The sequence below is a fragment of the Giraffa tippelskirchi genome, chromosome 4 (assembly GCF_054371585.1).
Source record: "Giraffa tippelskirchi isolate mGirTip1 chromosome 4, T2T-mGirTip1v1.2.pri, whole genome shotgun sequence".
NCBI lineage: Eukaryota > Metazoa > Chordata > Mammalia > Artiodactyla > Giraffidae > Giraffa > Giraffa tippelskirchi.
This window is the reverse complement of record NC_137278.1, coordinates 68,213,760-68,232,948: the sequence shown is the minus strand read 5'-3', so window position 1 is coordinate 68,232,948 and position 19,189 is coordinate 68,213,760.

Sequence of the window (19,189 nt, the reverse complement as noted above, 5' to 3'; positions counted from 1 at the left end):
CTGCCATAAGGGTGGTATCATCTGCATACCTGAGTTTACTGATATTTCTCCTGGAAATCTTGATTCCAGTTTGTGCTTCATCCAGCCTGGCATTCCACGTGATATTCTCCACAGATAGCTCAAACAAGCAAGGTGACAATATACAGCCTTGATGTACTCCTTTCGCAATCTGGAACCAGTCTGTTGTTCGATGACTGGTTCTAACTCTTGCTTCTTGACCTGGATACAGATTTCTCAGAGACAGTTAAGGTGGTCTGGTATTCTTAAGAATTTTCCATAGTTTCTTGTGATCCATGCATTCAAAGGCTTTAGCATAGTCAATGAAGTGGAAGTAGATGTTTTTCTGGAATTCCCATGCTTTTTCTATGATCCAACAGTTCAGTTCAGTTCAGTTGCTCAGTCGTGTCCGACTCTTTGCAACCCCATGAATCACAGCACGCCAGGCCTCCCTGTCCATCACTAACTCCCTAAGTCCACCCAAACCCATGTCCATCGAGTCGGTGATGCCATCCAGCCATCTCATCCTCTGTCGTCCCCTTCTCCTCCTGCCCTGAATCTTTCCCAGCATCAGGATATTTTCCAATGAGTCAGCTCTTCGTGTCAGGTGGCCAAAGTATTGGAGTTTCACCTTCAACATCAGTCCTTCCAATGAACACCCAGGACTGATCTCCTTTAGGATGGACTGGGTGGATCTCCTTGCAGTCCAAGGGACTCTCAAGTGTCTTCTCCAATACCACAGTTCAAAAGCATCATTCTTAGGTGCTCAGCTTTCTTTAGAGTCCAAGTCTCACATCCATACATGACCACTGGAAAAACCATAGCCTTGACTAGACAGACCTTTGTTGGCAAAGTAATGTCTCTGCTTTTTAATATGCTGTCTAGGTTGGTCATAACTTTCCTTCCAAGGAGTAAGCATCTTTTAATTTCATGGCTGTAGTCACCAACTGCAGTGACTTTGGAGCCCAGAAAAATAAAGTCAGCCACTGTTTCCACTGTTTCCCCATCTATCTGCCATGAAGTGATGGGACCGTATGCCACGATCTTAGTTTTCTGAATGTTGAGCTTTAACCCAACTTTTTCACTCTCCACTTTCACTTTCATCAAGAGGCTCTTTAGTTCTTCTTCACTTTCTGCCATAAGGTGGTGTCATCTGCATATCTGAAGTTATTGATATTTCTCCCAGCAATCTTGATTACAGCTTGCGCTTCCTCCAGCCCAGCGTTTCTCATGATGTACTCTGCATATAAGTTAAATAAGCAGGGTGACCATATACAGCCTTTACCTATTTGGAACCAGTCTGTTGTTCCATGTCCAGTTCTAACTGTTGCTTCCTGACCTGCATACAGTTTTCTCAAGAGGCAGGTCAGGTGGTCTGCTATTCCCATCTCCTTCAGAATTTTCCACAGTTTATTGTGATCCACACAGTCAAAGGCTTTGGCATAGTCAATGAAGCAGAAATAGATATTTTTCTGGTACTCTCTTGCTTTTTCGATGATCCAGCGGATGTTGGCAATTTGATCTCTGGTTTCTCTGCCTTTTCTAAAACCAGCTTGAACATCTGGAAGTTCATGGTTCATGTATTGCTGAAGCCTGGCTTGGAGAATTTTAAGCATTTCTTTACTAGCATGTGGATGAGTGTAATTGTGCGTACTTTGAACATTCTTTGGCTTTGCCTTTCTTTGGGACCAAAATGAAAACTGACATTTTCCAGTCCTGTGGCCCTGCTGAGTCTTCTAAATATGCTGGTATATTGAGTGCACGACTTTCACAGTATCATCTTTTAGGATTTGAAAGAGCTCAACTGGAATTCCATCACCTCCACTAGCTTTGCTCATAGTATGCTTCCTAAGGCCCACTTCACTTCACACTCCAGGATGTCTGGTTCTAGATGAGTGATCACAGCATCGTGGTAATCTGGGTCATGAGGATCTTTTTTTGTATAGTTCTTTGTATTCTTGCCATCCCCTCTTAATGTCTTCTTTGACTAAGTCTGATAACAGAATGACACATACAAAGGTGTGATAAACTCCATTTACGTGAATTTATTTTAAACAGAAAGGCATGTATTTGACTCTTGTTATGTTCATATAATTTTATCAATTCAACGAGAAACCTGTTTACAAATACTACATCACTTTTACTCTTTCAAATCCAATATGAGACAATAGCTTAAATATATGTGTAATACAGTTATTAATGTAAAATTATCTGCTTTTACAATTGCATGCTTAACAGAAAAATTCAGATGAATAAATAGTGAATTTGAGTCTCAAAGTTAAGTTGAACTCATATTGAGCATTTTAATGCATGCCTAATAAACATCCAATTTGGAATTAACAGCATAGATTATAACATAGTAGAAGTCATTTTATTTGAAGTGTATTTCCCTCTAGTATAAATAGTGGAGCAAGTTAAACAAATATTAGCTAGACATAATTAGTATCTTCAAATGTACTTGTAAAAATAAATGAAAACTTAAACTAGGTATTTGTAAGCCTACAAATTATTCACTTGGAGAGAAATCAGAATGTTATCTATACTGTAACTGTCTTGTTGAAAAATTTTACTTTTAACTCTGTGAAGTACACCCATATTTATGAAAGCAATATTCAGTTTTACTAGTCTTTGCACAGCTAATTTGTGCAAATAAATGGTTTCTGAAATCCAAAGTAATTGTGAAGTCACTTCAATTTTTTTAAAAAGTAAAATTCTAGGTTATTGTACCCCCCAAATATAGGCACAAATATAAGCAAAATCCAATCAATAATAGCTATAATTAATCAAAACAATATCTACCACTATTAGACATTGTATCAATAAAGATTGTTCTCTGCATTCTCAGAAAACAACTGACAATGTTTTTTCTTTTAGACTCGCAATTTTCTTTCCCTAACTGTAAATTTCCCCAAAACTTTCTACAGACAAAAATTCCTTGGAAAACTAGTATTCACCAGTTTGAAAGGCTAAAATCCAAAAACCTGAAAAGTAGCAGTTCCTGATGACAATGTTAAAGACAAAGAACACATTCGTTACTGATGAGAATGCAAAATGGTACAACCACTCTGGGAGACAGTTTAGTAGTTTCTTACAAAGCTAAACATAGCCTTAACCTGCGATCAAGCAATCACACTCCCAAGTGTGATTTTTACCCAAATGATCTGAAAATGTGACTACACAAAAACCTGCACATGAATGTTTATAGCAACTGCATTCATAATCACCCCAAACTGGAAGCAATCATGATGTCCTTCAAAAGATGAATGCATAGACTATTCCACATTCATGCAAAACAATATTATTCAACAATAAAAGTAAGTGAGTAATCAAGCCAGGAAAAGATATGGATGAATCTGAAATGCACATTGGCAAGTAAAAGAAGCCACTCTGAAACAGTCACATACACTATAATTCCAATTATATGGCATTCTGGAAAAAACTACAGACATGGTTAAAAAAAAAAAAAGATCAGTGATTCCAGAAAAGGACACAGGCTGATAAAGTGAGTCACAGGGTATTCCTTAGGGAAGTGAAATTATTCTATATGACACTATAATTGTGGATAAATGACATTGTATTTTCCAAAACACATAACATTTTCCAGCACAGTCAACTTTAATGTTACATATTCATAAAAAAATCATTTAGGAACTCAGAGAATCAAGCTGATTCTGTCAAACTGATGGAATGTAATGTATTAAAAATAAGCATAAAAAATAAAATAAAAATAAGCATAACAATTTTATTGTATTACACATCTATGAAATAACCCCAGTGAAGGTAAAAAATTAACATGCTGATTTAAATAACTTTGGACATGAGTAAAGTCAGTAAGACTAAACATAAAAGAAGGTGTACACAAGCAATGAGTATAGTGAAATCTGCTGTACTATCTTCATAATTTTTTTCCGTAAATCAAACACTGTTCCTCCAAAGGGACCTAGGAATATTATATTTAAGTGACCATGTAGGGGGTCCAGTACATGTAGTGGATTACAAAAATATGTTTTGACAATTATTGGATTTAGAAGCTACATTATTGGATCATGGGCTGGATTGGCACTGACATCCAAGCACCAACTAGGCTTGCCATTATTAAAATGAGGGCAGATCATAGACAGATAATAAAGATAGTCCAGACCTCACTCCAACTTACAACAAATTTTCTGGGCTTACAGGCCCACACAGTGGTCATTTCTTTAGTTCCCAAATGTATAATTGGATTGGCCAAGCTTTATACTTAGCAGAACACTCACACTGGTTCTTAAATCTGTGGGATAAGAATCACTGAAGTGGGAAAGCTAAATTAGATTCTCCGAAACTCCTTCACCAAGTTAAGTTGCCATACTAATAATAATATTACCAGGCAAAACTTCTGACATGATAGAGTTAATAGTAATAAAATAAAGGGGAAAAAAAGCATATGATCATCTAAATAGATTCAAAGTATTTAACAAATTCTACATTCATTTCCAATGTCTGTGCTCAGACATTCAGTCATGTCTGAATCTTTGCAACCCCATGTACTGCAGCCTGCAAGGCTCCTCTGCCCATGGGATTCTTCTGGGAAGAATACTGGCATGGGTTGCCATTTCCTTCTCCAGGGGATCTTCCTGACCCAGTGATAAAACCCACATCTTTTATATCTCCTGTATTGGCAGGGATTCTTTACCACTAGGGCCATTTCCAACAAAACACAGCAAACTCAAAGTAGAATAAATTTGCCTGAAACTAATAAAGGACATCAATAAAATACCTAATGCTAATATAATAATTAATGGTGACAGACTTAATGCTTTCCTTAAGATTAGGATAAAAAAAGGATGTCCAATTCTCAATAACTATCTATTTAACATTATAATAGTTTCTAGTTGGTACCATTGGAATTAACAATACATAAAAGTTACTAATATTGGAAAAAAGTAAAAATATCTATAATTATACACATATGACATACTCCTTCAAGTATAAAATCTTGAGAAGATCACAAGCACACAAAAGCATACTTATTTCCATTCATTGAACTGATGAAAATATTTAGTAAGGTCACACAAGATCAGTATAAAAAAATCCATTGCATTTCTACTTCAGCTTCATCAACGATGCTAAAGCCTTTGACTGTGTGGGTCACAACAGACTGGAATATTCTTAATGAGATGGGAATACCAGACTCTTCATTATCTGCCTCTTGAGAAACCTATATGCAGGACAAGAAGCAACACTTAGAAACGGACATGGAACTGGACTGGTTCAAAATTGGGAAAGAAGTACATCAAGGCTGTATATTGTCACTATGATTATTTGGCTTAAACACAGAATACTTCATGTGAAATGCCAGGCTGGATAAAGCACAAGCTGGAATCAAGACTGCTGGGAGAAGTATCAACAATCTCAGATATGCAGATGATACCACTTTAATGGCAGAAAGTAAAGAGGAATGAAAGAGCCTCTCAATGAAGGTGAAAGAGGAGAATTAAAAAGCTGGCTTAAAGCTCAGCATTCAAAAAAGCAAAGATCATGGCATCCAGTACTATCACTTCATGACAAATAGATGAGGAAAGGTGAAAACAGTGTCAGATTTCATTTTCTTGGGCTTCAAAATCACTGCAGACAGTGATTGCAAACATGAAATTAAAAGACACTTGCTCCTTGGAAGAATAGCTATGACATACCTAGACAGTGTATTAAAAAGCAGCAATAACACTGGTGACAAAGGTCCCCATAGTCAAAGCTATGGTTTTCCCAGTAGTCATGTATGGATGTGAGAGTTGGAATATAAAGAAAGCTGAACACCGAAGAATTGATGCTTTTGCACTGTGGTGTTGGAGAAGACTCTTGAGAGTCCCTTGGACAGCAAGGAGATCTAACCAGTCCATCCTAAAGGAAATCAATCCTGAATATTCATTGGAAGGACTGATGCTGAAGCTGAAACTCCAATACTTTGGCCACCTGATGCAAAGAACTGACTCATTGGAAAAGACCTTGATGCTGGGAAAGATTGAAGGCAGGAGGAGAAGGAGACAATAGAGAATGAGATGGTTGGATGGCATCACCAACTCATTGGACTTGAGTTTGAGTAAACTCTGGGAGTTGGTGATGGACAGGGAGGCCTGGTGTGCTGCAGTCCGTGGGGTTGCAAAGCGACTGAGCGACTCAACTGAACTGATTCATTGGAAGAACTGGGTACTGAAGCTGAAGCTCCAATACTTTGGACACTTGATGCAAAGAGCTGACTCACTGGAAAAGGCCTTGATCCTGGCAAAAATTGAGGGCAAGGGGACAAGGAGACGACAGAGGATGAGATGGTTCGAAGGCATCACTGACTCAACGGACATGAGTCTGAGCAAACTCCGGGAGATAGTGAAGGACAGGCAAGCTTGGTGTGCTGCAGTTTATGGGGTCACAAAGAGTTGGACATGACTTAGCAAATGGACAACAGCATACTCACAATGAACATTCTGAAAAAGTAATTTAAAGAAACGTATTCCTAGTAGCACTACCAGAATAGCACTCAGCAATAAATTTAACTGAAGAAATGAAAGGCTTTAATGATGGGATCAAGACAGCAGAGTAGGAAAATTATGAGATCATCTCTTCCCATAGACACACCCAAATGACAACTACATATAGAACAATTTTATCTGAGAACAACTTGAAGACCAGCAGAACAGCTCTTCTACAAAGATCTAAAGAAAAAAAAAAAACAAACTAAAAACAAAAAGACGTAGAAACAAAACACTGAGATGGATAGGAGGGGAGGAGAAGCAATTTAAACAGGACTCACATACCTTGAGGTCAACTCAAAAGAGGAAAGCATATCATAAACTTGATGGTCCTCTTTAAGGAGTGAATGGCTCACACCCCAGATTGGATATCTTAAACCTGGGAACTCACACTGGGAAGACAAACCCCCTTAGCTGGTTTTGAATACCAGCAGAGCTTAAGATCAGGAAAACTGAGGTGCTACAGGTAACCGTGACTCCAATCTTAAAAGGCAATGCACAAACTTACTTATTCTGAGTCTTAGTGCAGAGGAGTACATTAAAAAGTACTTGACATCCTAGCTGCCCCAGAAATGCCTGCCCCCTCTCCCTCCAAGCCTGCACTTAGCTCTGTCTCCAAGCCCAGACATCCACCAAGGTAGTGGATCACAATGTACCATGGGAGAAGCCCCAGCCTCTGCAAGGCTCAGTTCTAGCTCTCCAGCAAAAGCAGCTGGACATACACTGCCTGCATAAGGACACTACTACAAAAAAGACATGCCTTCGAGACCAAGAAAGGTAAGTAAATTGTCTAATTCATAAGGACTAACACATAAAATCAAACAAAATGAGAAGACAGAGAAATATGTTCCAAACCAAAGAACAAAACAAAACTGGAGGAAAAAACTAGCAAAACAGAGATAAGTAATGCACTTGATAAAGGAGTTCAAAGTAATGGTCATAAAAATGCTCACCAAACTCAGGAAAAGAACAGAACACAGTGAAAACTTAAACAAAAATGGATTAAAGACCTACTTATAAAAGTTATATAACTCTTAGGAGAAAACATACACAGATTATTATCTGACATAAATCACAGCAAGATCCTCTTTGACCCACCTCTTAGAGTAATGGAAATAAAAACAAAAATAAACAAATGGGACTTAAAAGCTTCTGATGAGCAAAGGAAACCATAAATAAGATGAAAAGACAACTGCCAGAATGGGAGAAAATAATTGCCAATGAAGCAACTGACAAAGGATTAATCTCCAAAATACACAAGCAGCTCATGCAGCTCAATATCAGAAAAGCAAACAACCCAACTGAAAAATGGTGGAAGACTTAAACAGGTGTTTCTCCAAAGACACACAGAAACACATGAAAAACACATGAAAAAATGCTCAACATCACGAATTAGTAGAGAAATGCAAATCAAAACTACAGTGAGGTATCACCTCACACCAGTCAGGATGTTCATCATCAAAAATCTACAAACAAAAAATTCTGGAGGATGTGGAGAAAAGGGAACATTCCTGCACTATTGGTGGGAATGTAAACTGATAGAACCACTATGGAGAACAGTATGAGGGTTCCTTAAGAGACTAGGAATAAAACTACCATATGACCCAGCAATTTCACCTCTGGGCAAATACCCTGAAGAACACATAATTCAAAAAGACACATATACGCCAATGTTCACTGCAGCACTACTTACAGCATCCAGGACATGGAAACAACCTAGATATCCATCAACAGATGAATGGCTATAGAAGTTGTGGTACATATATACAACAGAATATTAGCCATAAAAAGGAATGAAATTGGGTCATTTGTAGTGGTATGGATGAACCTAGAGTCTGTCATACAGAGTGAAGTAAGTCAGAAAGAGAAAAATAAATATCATGCATTAACACACACATACACACACACACACACACACACACACACACACACACATATATGGAATCTACAAAAATGGTACTGATGAACCTGCTTGCAGAGCAGGAATAGAGACACAGATGTAGAGAATTGACTTGTTGAAGCAGAGGAAGGAGAGGATGGAATGAATTTAGAGAGCAGCACGGACATACATACACGACCAGGTGTAAAATAGATTGCTAGTGGGAAGTGGCTATATAACACAGGGTGCTCAGCTCCATGCTCTGTGATGGCCTAGAGGGGTGGGATGGGAAGGTTGGGAAGGAGGCTCAAGATGGAGGCGGTATATGTATACTTATAGCTGATTCATGTTGTTGTACAGCAGAAACTAACAACATTATAAAGCAATTGGGCTGCTGTCTATGGGGTCGCACAGAGTTGGACACGACTGAAGCGACTTAGCAGCAGCAGCATTCTTTAATTTTAAAAAATAGCACTTGGAAGAATCTAAAATATATAAAAAATGCTTGCATATGTTATCACATGAAAAATATAGAATCTAAATCTTTTTTTAAAAAGGAAGACATACTGATGAACAACAGGCACATGAAAAGAGGCTCAACATTACTAATTATCAGGGAAATGAATATCAAAACCACAATGAAGTATCTATCACCTTACACTTATTACAATGACTATCATCAAAAAGACAAGTAGTAACAACTGATGGAAGGATATGAAGAAAAGGAAACCTCCTACATTGTTGTTGGGAATGTAAACCGGCCACTATGAAAACAATATGAATTTTCCTCAAAAAATTAAAAATAGAGCTACTATATGACCCAGAAATTCCACCCCTGGGTATTTATCCAAAGAAAATGAAAACAATTAAAAAAGACACAGGCACCAAAATGTTCACTGCAGAATTATACAACTGCCAAGATATGGACCCAATCTAAGCATTCATTGACAGATAAATAGATAAAGATTATGTAAGATATATACGTGTGTACATATATATGCTTTATACACACACACACACACATACACATAAACACACATGCACTGAAATATTGCTCAGCCATAATAAATAATGAATTCTTGTTATTAGTGAAAATATAGATCTATCTGTAGATTATACTAAGTCAAATACAGACAAAGTCAAATGCTGTATGTTTTCACTTACATGTGAAATTTAAACAACAAAACAAACAAATATAACAAAAGATAAATAGACTCACAGACACCAAAACAAACTATTGGTTGCCAGAGGGGAGGTGGGTGGAGAAATGGGAGAAATAGGTGAACAGGATTAAGAAGTACAAATTACCAGTTATATAATAAACAAATCCCAGGAATGTACTGTATAATACAGGGACTATAGGTAATATAATAACTTTGTATGGTGCATAATCTATAAAAATATTGAATCACTATTTTGTAAAACTGATAATAGTAATAATTATTATTTAATAATAATAAAATTGTTTTATTAACAAAATAATAAAAATTGAAGTATTATTAAATTATTTTAAAAATTCAATTATTAAAAAAAAGAAAATGAAGTCTGTACAATGAAAAGTTCAAAATACTGCTGAGATAAATTTTAAAGATCCAAAAAACTTAATAAAAATTCCATGTATAAGGATTAGAAAACTCCATGTCTCTTATGACTGCAACTCTCCACATTGATCTATAAATTCAATAAAATCTCCATCAATGTATCAGCAAGTGTTTTGGTAGAAATTGATAAGCTGATTATTCAAATTAATATACAAATGAAATAGCTTTAACAATTTTGAAAAAGAAGAACAAAGCTTAAGGGCATAAACTTAGATTCAGTACCAAAATATGATTCATAAAAGAAAAAATTGTTTGATTTAATTTCAACAAAATTCCTGTGTTTCAAAATAGATTAATAAATTTGAAAAGACAAGTCATGTCTGAAAACCATGTATGTAATAAAGGACCTGCACCCAGAATACACAAGTAACTCTTTCAAATCAGTATTTAAAAGAAAGAATTCCAATTAAACAGGAAGCACATAATTTGACATTTTATCAATAAAGTTATATTAATGCCTATTCACATATTCACATGAAAAGATGCTCCATATCCATCATAATTAGGAAAATGCAATTGAAAAACACAATGAGATACCACCACATATACACAATGTGGGTATTATCATAAGACATAAAACAACAAGCATTGGCAAGGATGTAGAAAAATAGGTAGCCTCATACATTTCTTGTGGGGATAAAAATGATTTAGCTGTCTTAGAAAGAGTTTGGCAGTTTCTTTAAAAAAATACAGGTGTATTTATACATATCATATGGCCTTACCTTTCCATTTCTAGGTATTTACTCAAATGCTTATGTCCATGCAAAGACTTGTACATGAATGCTCATAACAGAATTATTCATAATATCCCTAAGCTGGAAATAATCTAAATAAATATTAACCATTCAACGGATAAACAAAATGAGTTATATTCATACCACATTTTCCAGATGGAAAACTGTATATATCAGATGATTATATTACATGAAATGTCCAGAAGAGTCAAAGCTACAGAAACCAACAGCAGATAATTGATTGTCTAGGACTGGTGAGAGTGGGAATTATTTGGAAATGGATGGGAGACTACTAATGGGCTGATAAAATGTTTTAATATTGAATTGTAGTGATGCTTGAGAGTGAAAGTCAAAATGTTAGTCAACTCAGTTGTGTCTGACTCTTTGCAACACCATGGACTGTAGCCTGCCAGTCTGCTCTGTCCATGGGATACTTGAGGCAAGAATACTGGAATGGGTTGCCATTTCCTTCCCCAAGTTATCCTCCCAACCCAGGGGTTGAACCCACATCTCCTGCATTGCAGGCAGAATCTTTACTGTCTGAGTCACCAGGAAAGCCATAGTGATGCTTACATAGCTCTGTAAATTTATTAAAAATGACTTATTTGTAAGCTTATTATATTCTAGTCTACAGTATATAAATGTTAACTACATTACACTTAAAAATTAGACATCACATCCTAGCAGAAAATGGCAGAGAATAGTGTCACTCTCAAAGATTCATAAAGATGGCCCCATTTATGTCTCTATTCTAATTCACCAGTCTAGCAACTATATATTGTGTGTTCCAATCAGATATCTTCACTGGGCATCAATGTACCCTTTATAGGCAGAATATTGATCCTTCAAACATGTCTCCATCCTAATTTCCAGAACCTGTGATATGTTAGGTTTCACAGCAGAGGAGAATTAAAGTTACAGATGGAATTAAGAATACTACTCAGCTAATCTTTAAACAGAAAAAAATTTCCTGGATTATCCAGGTGGACCCAGTGTACTCACAAGATTCTCATAAAGTGAAGAAAAAGATAGGAATGCCTATTAGAGTGATGCAGCATAAGACTCCATCAGTTTTGAAGATGGAAGATCTTGAGCCAAGGAATGAAGACAGCCTGCAGAAGTTGAAGAAGGAAGAAAGAAAATGGAATTTTCCCTGGAGCATCTCAAACAGCACACATCCCAGCTGACACTTTGATTCTAGCTCAAAGATACCTATTTAGGACTTCTGACCTCCAGAAATGTAAGATAATAAAAGTGTATTGTCTAAAGACATTAAATAAGAGGTAATTTTTAAACAGCAGTAACAGAAATCTAATTGTGCAAGGCCATATAAGTGTGAAAAATCCTGAATTAAAGTTAATTATTCTCTTTACTGAAGGCTTGCTTAGAGACTTGATGTGCCCATTTTCCCCTCGCTGCTGGGAACACTGGCTACTGGTGACTCAGAAATGTCCCTGACTGGAAACTCCTCGATTTTAAGGAATTGTCTATGTAAGGTTCTACTTCCTTCCAGAGTGTGTCAATGACTAGCTAATGCAGGGTTACAAAGACCTTACTTGTAATTAAACTGTAGGTCAGGAAGTTTCTCTGCTTCTTCCTACCTTCATTGTCTTAAAGTTATATTCTCTGAGACGATTTCCCCAAAAATCTGCATATAACTCTCCATCTTGGAATCTGTTTCTGGTGACACATCTCCATTAACATGGATTCTGCAAAATGAGACAGCCTCTTTGTTAACATCTACAGAAAAATCTCTGTCTCAGAATTTCAATAGTTTCTAGAAAATATTAACTAGGTAAAGTTTTCTATCATATATTATTTTCAGTTTTCCCCCCAGATTCCTTCCACATTTTGATTAATAACTACAGTCCCAAAGAGTAAACTCCTTCTATGGCACCCTGATTTCACTAAATAAGGCTTTAAAAATCAAGTATTACATTTTTATTCAAAACAGCAACTTTGGTAGGTGAGGTGTCAATTCAACATGTGTATAGAAAAGTCAACTTTAAAACAAAGCTCTCTGTTGATACTTAATATCCTGGCCACAGCACATTATAAAACAAAACAAACATAATAAAACAAATAAGAAATAAACCAAAATGTTACAAAATTAACTTAATGTTTGTTTATGATGTATAGAGAGAGTCACGCATAATGAAGACATAATATCTTTTTTCTTTGAAAACATTATTTTAGGTTGGTAATTCAGTATTAAATCTAGAAGGGAGCTTTCTATAGAACTGACTGATCATTGTTATGTATTAGGACCCACTCCTTTTTGAGTGACACCAGTATAATTAATTGCTGTTCCTGACTCATAGATATCAGATATTAGGTTTCACATGAATAAACAGTTAATAAAATTTATAACTCTTGCAGGGAGGTCAGGAATCTGAGCAGTTCTATTATTTTTGCTTGATTTTTCCCCTTTGTGAAATATAGACAGCTTGAAAAGTACTCATATTCACCTTTTTACTTTTTTATTCATTTAATGCACTTTTATTGAGAATAATCAGGGAATATTGTTATATATTTGGCAAAAAGTACATCTTTATTACTGAATTCCTCGTTCAGATGATTTAAAATCAGAACTGAAAGAGAACCTAGAGTGATTCCAATGTGCCAAAAAATTTGTTCAAAGAAAAAGTAGACTTCAGTGTCCTTATTCTATATGTTAGGAAATGAAGCCTTGAAAGTATATGAGATGCCCCTCAAGTTTATATATATACATAGTGATTGCAGAGGCATGATGGGAAACTAATGAGTCTAATGTTATTTCCACCAAAAGAGACCTTAAAATATAAGAAGGAAGGGGAAAGGGGGAGATTCAATGTGTGAGAGAGATCTAGCCTCTTACAGCTGACTTGATAATAAAGGAGGACATGTCAAAAACTTAAGAAGAAAGTAAACTCTGCTACCAACCAGAGATTTTGGAAGGAGATGCCAAGCACCAGATAAGAACTGCAACTTCAGCTGACATCTTACTATCAGCCTTATGAAACTCAGAGTGCTGAAACCAACTATGTAGGCTTGAGGTTTGAACTACAAATGAACATTGTTTCAACCAGGTAAGTTTGTGGCAAATTGTTATATAACAGCAGCAAACAATTTATTTACTTTTTTTTGGCTGTATGACCAATGAGTAAAAACTTTCTACTCAGTGTTTTTGTTGTTGTTGTTGTTATTTGTTTGTTTCTAAATTCAGAGCAGAAACTAAACCTTTCAGCACTTTAGTTATGGATATCTGGACTCCAGAACTATAAAGGAAATAAACATCTTTTGTTGTAATCAACTATGCTTGTGGTAATTAGCTAGAGCAGCTCTATGAAACTAATACAGTGTGGTAAATAGTATTAGTGACCCTGATTTTTTGACTCTCTGTAGGTACACCTTGGCAGGCGACTTCTCACTGAAGTAAGAGAATGTATTTCACTACCTCTTGACTCTGGGCTTGGCCACGTGAGTTGTTAGGCTAATGGAATAAGACAATTGTGATAGTGAATCGGTTCTAAGCTAAGGCCCACAGAAACATTATATGTTTCTACTTGTTCTTTTATGCTTCGTTTGTTTGTTGTTTAGTCATCATGCCTGACTCTTTTGAGATCCCATGGACTGTAGCCTACTAGGCTCCACTGTCCATGGGATTTCCCAGGCAAGAATACAGAATGGATTGCCATTTCCTTCTCCAGGGGATCTTCCTGATCCAAAGATCTGACCTGCATCTCCTGTATTGCAGGTGGGTTCTTTACCACAGAGCTACCAGGGAAGCCCTCTTTTATGCTTCAGCCAGGTTCAAAGAAAAAAGGTGCTTGGGCCAGTCCTCTGGGTCTGGGAGAATGATGAACAAAATCACTTCAGCTAAGCCCAATCTAGATCAGTTGGCTCCTGGCCAACATACAAACTGTGAGCAATAAGAAATTGCTGTTTTAAGTCACTACATTTCAATATGGTTTTTACACAGAATTGTTACTAATATAATGAGTAGATATCTCTTCACAGTAACAAAATATTTGCTAAGGACTTTTAAAAGTTAATGATTTATATTGAATGTCCTATTAAAAGGAGTTTTTAATTGAGAGGTAGAAGAATGCAAAAAAAAACATGTAATCTCTTCTCCACATTGGCAGGCCTTGGGATTAGTACTGTATAATCCTTTTTAAATTACCACAAACTGGATTTTGATACTGTAATATATTCATCATCAGTGCTTATATTAAGCACACGATGACATCTCATGTCCAAAAAATCCATATCTGATCATAATAGTGTCTGACTTATACTAGTCTCTCTTCAGCTCATAAACACAAGTAGGTAAAACCCAAGCTCCCTAATAAGGTGCACAAAGTCTGCATGGTCTAACCCTGCTTATTTATCTGTAGCAGACAAGTTTGTGCCTCATATAACATCTCTGTAGCCCATCTCTGATTTCATATGCAGCTACTGTGGAGAGTTCATGTCCACAGTTTATGTTTCCAACTGATCTCTTGATGGCAACATCCCATCTGAAGTATACATTGGAAATCCTTAACTTGCCTTCCAGTCCAAGGGTTCTCCTCCTGGGGTGGAATGCAGTACCAGGCTGGGAGAGTTCCCAAAGAAATATGGAAATATGGAGGAATTAATGCCTTAAGACAAGATCAATTGAAAGGAGTGCCTATCAGCAAATATCCCAGCCTTCTTTCCTTTAGGAGGATATCTCAAAGAACTATTATTTATCTTTCTCAGGAGGTGTGGTGAAATTGAGCCCCTATTATACAAATAATTATTCTTGTATCAGTGTTTTCTTCTTATTCGAATCACCCTTCCTGTTCTTTCAATCCTACTTTATGGGATCACCTTTCTAATAAAATACCAACATCAATATCTACATCACTGGCTTGGACTCTGCTTTAGAGGGAATCCAAAGACTTCCCCACCCCAATCATCTCTCGGACGTTTTTTCTTCTTTCACTTTACTCATTTTCATCACTTGAGCTAAATTGGAACTGCTTGGAACAGTCTCTCTTAAAACCTCTTCTTTTACCCATATTTTAACTTCATTTAGATTTTGTCACAATTATAAAATTATAGCTTAGGCACCAACTTTTTCATGATGTTCCTCCAAAGAAAGCAGGTACACTTTCTCAAGTGCTACTGTGGTGCGGTTGGTAAAGAATCTGCCTGTGAATGCAGGAGATACAAGAGAAGTGGGTTCAATCCCTGAGTTAGGAAGATCCCCTGGAGAAGAAACTGGCAACCCACTCCAGTATTCTTACCTGGGAAACCCCATGGACAAAGGGGACTGGCAGGCTACAGTCCATGGGGTCTCAGAGTTGGACACAACTGAGCACCTGAGCACACACTGTACAAGAATTCATATATCATTATACTGATAACCTTGAATAATAATCAAATATTACTTGTTATTCTTTTAGTCCCTATTAGCTTGTAAATCTTTCATTATTGTAATAAAAGATAGGAAATTTTGCTATCAAGTGCACCAAAAGGTAAGAGTATCATGTTTGGATGTGTTAGCTATTCTCCCTTGTTAAACAACATTTCAGACATTTAACAGCCCTGTCCTCAGACACTACATTTGTTACTCAAAACCATCTCTACTGACAGCTTTGCTTTTATCTTTATCTTCTATGAAGGTCTCTAAATATAAAATTATGTTTCTGGATCAAACCTACTAACATTGAAAATGCATTATCATTTAATCCATTTGTTCATTAATTCAACAAGCAGTTAATTTCATCTGTATGTCAGGCCATGCAACTAACAATGGTGATACACAGTTAAATAAGATACTCCCTGCTGCTGCTGTTGCTGCTAAGTCGCTTCAGTCATGTCCGACCCTGTGCGACCCCATAGATAGCAGCCCACCAAGCTCCTCTGTCCCTGGAATTCTCCAGGCAAGAATACTGGAGAGGTTTGCCATTTCCTTCTTCAATCATGAAAGTGAAAAGTGAAAGTGAAGTCGCTCAGTCACGTCTGACTCTTTGCGACCCCATGGACTGGAGCCTACCAGGCTCCTCCGTCCATCGGAGTTTCCAGGCAAGAGTTTTGGAGTGGGTTGCCATTTCCTTCTCCCTATGCACTTAAAAGTCCAGTAGTGAGATTCAGGTGATGAAGTAAGCCTTTGATCTAAACACAATCATTATCTGTTCTATAATAAAGAGAAATCTGCAGCAAAGACAAATTAAGCAATGTATGCAAAGTAAAGCAAAAACATGAATTAGAATTCTAACTCAGTCTGAATCTGTAATTCATATGCTTGTAAACCACATTTCAGATGTTTAGATAATTATATAAGAAATTACCAGAGTGTTTGGGTGAATGAGGAAAGAAGGCAGTAGTTAATTGGAAAGAGTTTTAAGTTGTTGATAATTGATACTGTCCATAATGAACCACAAAGGCTTATGCGGCACAGTTACTACAAAATAGAAGTCACAAATCTTACCAAAGTAACTCTTTTACTTGAGTCTATTCACACATGCAATCTAAAAATTTTAAAACAGAGTTTTACCTCAGAAGTGTATTTTTAAAACTCAGAAATGCTATTGCATGACAATAGTGAAATGCCATATATTTCTAGAGAAAATTCATTGTTTTGTCAAAGGCCATTCTTTTGATATTTTGATTTGCAGCCCTGGATGCTAGGGTGCACCCCCTGGGCTTTGCTATTTCCCTTGCCTTTAGACAAAGAGAGGCTACCACGCTCAAGAGCAGGCTTCATTTTGGAGGGCAGTCTACATGCAACGACACACAGGCCAGATCTTCTTGCCTTCGTATGTTGCATGTCTGCTGGCTTATCCCTGATCCATGTTGCATGTCTGCTGGGTTATCCCTGATCCCAAGTTCTTTGCAGCACTGTCTGGGATCTTTGGTGTGACTGCATCATAGATCGTTTCCTTCTGCCTAGCTTTGCCTCTTTCGTGACCCCACAGAAAACATCCACCCCCGCTACACACACAACAATGTCTTCATGTATAAGGGTCTGAAATTTGTCTGTATTCTACTTACAAACTACCAGTTACTCTGTTACCCTTTCAAGAAGGCTAGCAGAAGAAAGGAGACTCCTAGTTCAGAGCTGTGAAAGCAACAAGACTTCTGGTTCAGAGCCAAATGAAGTTTTTACTCATAGCAAAGCAAGCAACATGAGAAAAAAACTTGGATCAGTTCTCCCATGACCCTCAAGCCCAACAACGGCAAATTAAAGGTCCAGATGGATACCTGCATACACTGTGCATTCCCTTAAAGAGGAACATGTAGCTTAGGGAATCAGGCTTTTTTTTTTTTTTTTATAAATTTATTTATTTTACTTGGGGGCTAATTACTTTACAATAGTTTTTGCCATACATTGACAAGAATCAGCCATGGGTTTACATGTGTTCCCCTTCCCGAACCCCCCACCCACCTCCCTCCCCCTCCCATCCCTCTGGATCATCCCACTGCCCCGGCCCCGAGCCCTTGTCACATGCATCGAACATGGAATGGTGCTCTGTTTCACATATGACAATACACATGTCTCAATGCCATTCTCCCAGAACGTCCCACCCTCACCTTCTCCCTCAGAGTCCATAAAATTGTTCCATGCATCTGTGTCTCTCATTCTGTCCCGCATATAGGGTTATCGTTACCATCTTTCAGATTCCATATATATGCATTAGTATACTGTATTGTTGTTTTTCTTTCTGGCTTACTTCACTCTGTATAATGGGCTCCAGTTTCATCCATCTCAGTAGAACCGGTTCAAATGTATTTTTTTTAATGGCTGAGTAATATTCCATTGTGTATATGTACCACAGCTTCCTTATCCATTCATCTGCTGATGGACATCTAGGTTGCTTCCATGTCCTGGCTATTGTAAACAGTGCTGCGATGAACATTGGGGTACACGCGTCTCTTTCAATTCTGGTTTCCTCGGTGTATATGCCCAGCAGTGGGATTGCTGGGTCATATGGCAGTTCTATTCCCAGTTTTTTAAGGACCTCCGACATAAATCACAGCAGGATCCTCCATGACCCACCTCCCAGAATATTGGAAATAAAAGCAAAAATAAACAAATGGGACCTAATTAAAATTAAAAGCTTTTGCACAACAAAGGAAACTATAAACAAGGTGAAAAGACAGCCTTCAGAATGGGAGAAAATAATAGCAAATGAAGCAACAGACAAACAATTAATCTCAAAAATATACAAGCAACTTCTGCAGCTGAATTCCCGAAAAATAAACGACCCAATCAAAAAATGGGCCAAAGAACTAAACAGACATTTCTCCAAAGAAGACATACAGATGGCTAACAAACACATGAAAAGATGCTCAACATCACTCATTATTAGAGGAATCAGGCTTTTTAAAACAAGCACGGAAGAAGCCCACTCTCCTTCATGAAGGGAGACATCATGGCATGCCTCAAGGCTTCCTTCTACATACACAACCTTGAGAAATGTCTTGTTTAAGAGCAGTCAGGGCCTCATGTTCCAGGCATTT